The following is a 6,339-nucleotide window of genomic DNA, read 5'->3' as shown; positions in this document are numbered from 1 at the left end:
TCAAAACACACAATAATTCCCTTAATACCGCTTCTATTGTTTTTAGATTTTCTGGATCGGTTTTTTTTTCATTTTTTAAATTCTCTCTAATTAAATTGATATTACGTGATAACGCAATGTTAATGCATCTTCAGCTGTGATAAATGTGTGAATCCAAATGGGTGTGTTTCTCTTCTAAACGGAGATTAGCTCGCTAAGACTGGTGGCTGGAGGGTGCCACTGGAAGATTCTGCGTTCTAACAACAAGACTGTTACCTGTTACTCTCTTCTTCAGTGTTACTTTTTCTTCGTGTTTTTATTGACCGTTATCGTATCCATACGCACCATTTTAACAAAACGAATGTTAAGACAAGATAAAGAGATGAAGTTTTGCTTTTCTAAAGGGTTTACAGAATTTCCTCGCCATGTCACGGTTTACATTTTGAGGACTTGGTACATCGCGAAAATAAGAATGCCAGGTAAGCTTTATTGATCCTATGCCTACTATTGCCGAGACGCAACCACATACAAAACGTTTTCTTTATTATAATGATAAAAATAATGGAAATAATAGTTGCATTTATACAGCATGCTCTATGCGCTTTATAACTATTATCATCCCAGAAGACCCTTGAATACTGCAAAACATTCACGGTTTCCCAGGAAGATTCAGTGCAAGCTACGAATTGCACGCGCTTAAACACTAACTGACACGATCTTTTGCTGTCAGTAGCCGGATACCTATTTCCAAGTCCTGTATGAAAGGAGGGGAATTAGTGTGAAGTACATTTTCCAAAGACACAACGTCAGGTCCCTGACTGGATTCGAACACACAAACCTTAATGTTGTGAGCCCGAGGGCCTATACATACCTTTGGTTCCTCATAGTCCAGGCGTAGAAAAGGTTTATAATGAGAACTTGGGGTTGAGGCAGGGATTTTAAAAGTGCTGAGAGGGTTTATATTTTTTTAAATTTTTTTTTTTGGGGGGGGGAAATATTTCTGTCCTCTTCCATCACAAGGTGTGAAGGTGTGATGCGATTGTCGGACGTGGGCCAGGTGTATTGTTTTCTGGGCGGTCATATTATTGCATTTTTATGAGTCTCTTTGACTCCATCGATCCATCTTTTTCTTGGCCTTTCTTTAGCCGTGAAGCCATCGAATCGCATGGTGAAGGCTTTTGACACTGAAGTGTAGTCATATTCTCATAACGTGTGCAAACCACCTTATTTGTTGTCTCGCAATGCATTCTATGCTCGATTTGAAGCCCACTTTGTTGTGTGATGTCTTCGTTCTTGTTTTTGTTTTCATATTAGCTAGTCTCTTCTCGTGATATTTAAGGTTTTTATAAGACATTTTCATTTCATATACCGTTATTTTACTTTGCTGCACTTTGTTAAGGCTCCAGATTTAGCACTGGTAACACTGAGTTGATATGCACTTAGATCTGATGAGTTGGTTCTTTGTCTCCATTGGGATATGTTGATTGATGGAAGAGAGGATGGGTTTTAAGTGGTACGTAACAGCATTTATCTGTTATACTCAAGATCCCATTTCTCAGTCTTTTCCCTATAAATATTAATACTTCTAAGGTGTTTGAATTCTTGTCCTTGTTTAAGCTATTTGTTGTCGACTTGAATATTTAATAGGATTGGTTTCTTGGAGGGTTTATAAAGGCGACACTGCGTAATAGATATGACGTTTCTACTTCGCCAATTTTGCTCACTCGTGGGAGGTTCTGGAACGAAACCTCTGTGAGATTAGAGGAAATACTAGTATTATGAACTCGTGAATGTTTTCCACGAAAAGCAGTCTATAGCGGGGTGTGTTGTGTAGATGTCTAATGGCTTGGGTACAGAAAGACGATACTTCAATAATTCCATCGTGTGGGTAGGTCTTTCCACAGGGATACTGTATCCAATTCAGCCCTGCCTTTTCGACCTTAACAGGCAAAGTCAAAGCTGCCTGCTACATTTAGCTTGACGGGGTTGTAAAACTTTGTAAATCTAGTGTCTCTAGAGGGTCGGGGAGAGACAGCAACCTGCGTGGAAAAGCCAGAAGAATATCCAACCAGCTGTTAACTGGCATGATTAGCAGGCAGACCCTTTCATGGATCCTGGAGAGGAGGGAGGAGCAACTATGGCATTGTGCCGCCTGCAATGATGCCTATCCTCCAACGAAGTAAATAAGTAAGTACGTAAAACTTTGCTCAAGAAGAGAAGAAAATCAAAAAGCGACTGTGAATGTTTAATATTGGACCAGTACTTAACATTATTTTGATAATACGACTGAAATTTTGAAAACACTATTTCGACAAAACTGTTATTGTTAAAATTGTATAACTCTAGGGACTACTTACTGTTGTTGTTTTTTTTTGTTTGGTTTGTTGATGTTGAGGGTGTTTGGGTTTGGGTTTGGGTTTTTGTTGTTGTTGTTGTTGTTGTTGTTTTTGTTGTTGTTGTTGTTTTTTTGGGGGGGTTGTATTGTTGTTGTTTGGTTTTGGGGGGTTTTGGGGACTTTTTTGTTTGTTTTTTTGTTATTGTTTGTTGTTGTTTTATTTATTGGGGCTGGGGGGGGGGCTTCAAAATTGAGAGATGGTACAGATCTCTTTCTGTTCATTCATTTATCTATTTATTTCACAATTGTCTAATGTAATGTGTAAAAGGAGATAGGATAGGATATTGATAATGGGGACTGAGATATGATTGCAACGATTCAGGAAGAGAAAATACTATTTAACCGTTTTGTTCAATTTTTAATTGCAATATCCTCAACACAGCCATAATGACATAGATTATGAATAATATAAAAATTATGTATTAAGATACGACTTGACCTCTGTTTTATTACTGAAAAAAAATCAGAGTAGTATCGACCGTGATGACTCGCGCCCGGACAAGTCATCAACCCCACCCTCCTGGACAGTGACATAGTGGGTCAATATGTCCATCAGTTAACCGCATTTACGTAAATGACAACTGTACACGAAGGTCATACTGGCGTCTTTAGTGAATAGTTATCCTCTTCGGTTAGAACGTAAAAGATAAGATTTCGAACCCCTCCCCTATTTTCCTATTTTTATCCTTTTCTGGCCATGGGCAGGCGAAAAAAACAACAACTAAGGTATGGTCGAAATTGTCCGAGGTTTTCGTCACTTGCTTGGGAGACAAGTGGTTTGTCTTAGACAGGTGGGCGGCTTGGGCAGTGTTATTACAACATAACTTTTACAAATGCAAGCGGGGAAATAGACAACCGTGGTTAGTATAATCTAGATAATTTTCTTGGACAGGTTGTCGCTAGAGAAGGTTCGACTGTATTTTTAGGGCATGTGCTATAAAACTAAGAGACTGTCCTAAAAATACTGTCATCGGAGGCAAATAGAAAAAGAGGCAAACCAGACCATCCGCTTCTCTCACTCACGGACAACTGCACCGAATCCCGGGCCTTGAAAAATGAAAATCCACGAAGTCATCAGAGCCAATGAAAACAGGAGCAAACAAATGAAGGATTTAATGTCGGTATCATCCAAAGCAGAGGTCAGTGAGCCAGTGATGCCAACAAAATTGAACAAGTGAAGTTGAAAAGATGGCTGTAGGGGGGATAAAGATTTGCATGGCAGCACATACAACAAGCACTCAAAGGGATGACGCTGGATAAGTCATAATGATAAGATAATAATAAATGTTACTAATCATCATCATCATCATCATCATCATCATCATCATCATCATCATCATCATCATCATCATCATCATCATCATCATCATCATCATCATCCTCATCTTCATCACCATCATCATCACCATCATCATCATCATAGTAGTAGTAGTAGTAGTAGTAGTAGTAGTAGTAGTAGTAGTAGTAGTAGTAGTAGTAGTAGTAGTAGTAGTAGTAGTAGTAGTAGTAGTAGTAGTAGTAGTAGTAATAGTAGTAGTAGTAGTAGTAGTAGTAGTAGTAGTAGTAGTAGTAGTAGTAGTAGTAGTAGTAGGAGGAGGAGGAGGAGGAGTAGTAGTAGTAGTAGTAGTAGTAGTAGTAGTAGTAGTAGTAGTAGTAGTAGTAGTAGTAGTAGTAGTAGTAGTAGTAGTAGTAGTAGTAGTAGTAGTAGTAGTAGTAGTAATAATGATAATGATAATAATAATGATGATGGTGATGATGGTGATGATGAAGATAATGATGATGATGATGATTTATTATCGTCTTCATCATCATCATCATCGTCATCATCACCATCATAATAATCATAATAATCATAATAATATAAAAATAATAATAATGGTGGGAATTTATACAACGGTGTCCAAATGAAACTCGAAAATGTAATCACTCAATCACCGTGTTATATCTTTGCAATACCCACTCATGCAGCATACCAACTTAAAGCCAAATAAATTCTGCATCATCTAAAACATTAATATTTCATAAAATAATATAATGTTAAGAGGCGTCCTAGATATGGTCACCTATAAATTTTAATGACCTCTAAACATCAGGCTTAGCAAAACTGTGCGAAATCAAAGGAATGTAAAATTGTCTGCGTGTGTGTATTGAGATGCATCAACATTGGGGGAATGGACGTGTATTGAATGTCAAATGAAAAAAGAATATTTTTGTCTCTGCAATGAACAGCATCTTCTGAAAATATGTTCAAACAGACTGGAGAACAGAGCAGTCATAAATACACGCAGAACCTGGACTTACATTATATGTGCTCATTAGTATGATTTTGTTTTGTGTTTAGGAGCTATTGTTTTCGTGTAGAGCACGAAAGCGTTTTGCTCCTGGACTGTGTTAATTAGATTTTTGGACATAATCATCTGTGAGGGACCGAGGCCACAAAACTGTCATGGATTTGGGTGGTCTGGGGTGGAATGAACAAAACCGCCCTCGTGAGAATCACAGAAAAAGAAACGTTTTGAAAGCGATCACCATTTTGGACTTTCGATGAAAATCCAGTCTTCTGCTTCATCAACTTTCACAAAATGTTAGAATAGCTGAACAAAGATCGAATTACCTGCGCATGGAGAGAGAAGAGTGGGCAATGTGTACTTTAGTTCAGATACATAAGGGGGGGGGGGCTACACCCCCAAAATCAAAATTCGGCTCAAAATCATGGAATTTGAGTTGTAGGCATTTTTAGCTTCCTCAGCCTCTCCTACAACTATTTCATGGCATAAGAACCCCCAAAAACCGTATTTTTTTCCATACCGGGCATGTTTGTAACCGCCGTTTCCTCAATAAGTCAGTTTTTTATTTTTCTTTATCGGCCGTTTTCTCAAAATGCGACTTTCCTCTATACTTTATTGAATAACTCCACCATTTTTCATCCAATCTTCATGAAATTTTCACAGAATGAAGAGAAGAGGTAATACTAAAAATGTATTTGTTTAATTTTTTTATATATGGAATAGATTTTTGTTGGTGGTGTCTGGAGTGTGGATTTTCACGGATTTTTCGCAAACTTGAATGCTACCTCAGGAAAAAATTAATTAAAAATTTTCCAATTCGATTAGGAAAAAAACAACAGACAAATTTTTAGATCTAATGTTTGTAAACACGCATGAAAAAAAAACAATCAAATTCCATGAGCGATAAGTGCGGTATTCATTACGTAAGACATGTCATGTAACCGAGATTTTTCGATCTTATACGAGAAGACTAGATGTTATATCTCACCTACATTGATATCAAGGGTGTGGCTGAAAGACAGCAGTAAGAAGGAGCCAAAGAGTAACAGTGGAAAGGCTGCAGAAAGAGTCAGGAGCCCAGAAGAAGGGGCAAAAGTGGAGGGGGGCAGAAAGTGGAGACGAAAGCAGACGACAGAACACGGATATTAGCAGGATAGAAGGTGAAAAGAGAACATTTTAGAAAAAAAAAAGTTCCGTCGCTTTCAGGTTTCAAACCCCTGACCTATTGAATGAATTTAAAGGCGAACACCATAACCTCAAGACCACAAGAGCCCCCGGCCTTGAGTTTGACACCTGTGAAGTAGAAAACCAAACTCAAATTGACAAATGGGAGTGTCATTTGAGAAGGGTGTATTATTTATATTATGTTGTTTTATTATAGACTATAATTTAGAAACATGTTTATAGGTTATCTCTTATACCTTGGTTTTTCGTGGAGTTGCCTATACTCTATACAAATGTAAAATATATAGATCTATATTTTACTTTTTTTTTTTAAATTTTTCTTCTTCTATTTGCAACACCCAGGCGAGGTTGGAGTGAAGTCATTTTCTGTGTCCCTGATCCTGTTGTTGTTGTCTGTTGTCGTTGTCGTTGTTGCTGTTATGGTGTCGTCGTTATTCATCATAGTAGCTGTGGTGGTAGGTAGTGTTTTTGAAGACTACACAATTTCAACCC

Source organism: Aplysia californica, unplaced genomic scaffold (genome assembly GCF_000002075.1).
Source record: "Aplysia californica isolate F4 #8 unplaced genomic scaffold, AplCal3.0 scaffold00021, whole genome shotgun sequence".
Classification (NCBI taxonomy): Eukaryota; Metazoa; Mollusca; class Gastropoda; order Aplysiida; family Aplysiidae; genus Aplysia; species Aplysia californica.
This window is presented reverse-complemented; position numbering follows the sequence as displayed.